At 47.4% G+C, this 1,126-nt stretch overlaps 1 non-coding gene across 1 annotated transcript; it reads right to left on the reverse strand.

Moving 5' to 3' along the window:
- Positions 1–765: 765 nt before the first annotated feature.
- TRNAP-CGG (transfer RNA proline (anticodon CGG)) lies at positions 766–837 on the reverse strand. The gene has a single exon. It is a non-coding gene; the product is annotated as a tRNA-Pro (tRNA).
- Positions 838–1,126: the final 289 nt, after the last annotated feature.

Below are 1,126 nucleotides of genomic sequence, written 5' to 3' on the forward strand. Positions count from 1 at the left end.
CGGCCATCCTGACAGCCGAAACGTTGTGCAGGTCTGACTCTTCAGTCTGCACTTGTTGATGCTGCCGCTTGCAATGTTCCTATCAAAGTCACAGCTTTAAAGGCCCCACAATATAACATGGCCAAGAAAAAAAAAAAAAACAGAACAAGAAACAAGGCACATGCACGACCACCGAGGGATGCAGATAACTTTTTATCGTCCTGCAATAGTAAAGCACATTTTACACAGGTCACAAGTTTTTAAAGGTCATTTCTGTCTAAGTGTGCATTGAGAGAGACTGAGGTTTTAGTGAGCAAACACAAAAGCTACTGCTGCCCAGTGTCGAACCGGGGACCTTTTGCGTGTGAGCCAAATGTGATAACCACTACACTACAGAAACAAGCTTGCTGGCTTGACTGAAGGAGCACAGTTCCCCTCATATGTTTGCCCGATTTCCTCTATACTTGATCACAAGTTGCTCAGAATGCGAGGGGTAAGTGTGAAAATTGCAGCGGTGTCAGCCAGCATGCATACACTCAGACGTCCTGAAAAGTCACAGCTGCGGGCAGAGACAGACAAATATCTGATGCCTAAATGCCAGGAACGCAAGCCTGTGAAATCATCACACAGGGCGCACTGAGAGCAAGCAGGAAGGAAGCCAAGGCATTGTAATCCATTTTTCGCCTGAGGCAAAAAATATGTTTTGCGCAACAATGCTTCGAGTGGAATTAGAAATGTTGAGGGGTTGTGTATTTTGAGCAGGATTTGATTGTTTTCCGCTAAAATGGGCTCGTCCGGGATTTGAACCTGGGACCTCTTGCACCCGAAGCGAGAATCATACCCCTAGACCAACGAGCCTGGGCGCAGAAGCGCTACGGCTCCCACCCTGCTCCGAGGGTTGGTGGCAGAGAGTGGGAGACTACATCCCAAAGCAAGAAACGCCACATGGTGCTCTCTTCTGCAGTATGACTAGAGTCATTTGCATGGTCGTCATCGAACATGACATAAAAAGCCTCTATCCTTTAGACATTTTGTCCCAGATTTACAAGAAAATGACTGAGCGCGACGCTGTGCCAAATTTGCAAGCCCCACGCTCCGTCATTTTCAAAATGCAGGGAAGCGCCGTATTTAGTAGAATACAGCGCAC

Source organism: Pleurodeles waltl, unplaced genomic scaffold, assembly GCF_031143425.1.
Source record: "Pleurodeles waltl isolate 20211129_DDA unplaced genomic scaffold, aPleWal1.hap1.20221129 scaffold_72, whole genome shotgun sequence".
NCBI lineage: Eukaryota > Metazoa > Chordata > Amphibia > Caudata > Salamandridae > Pleurodeles > Pleurodeles waltl.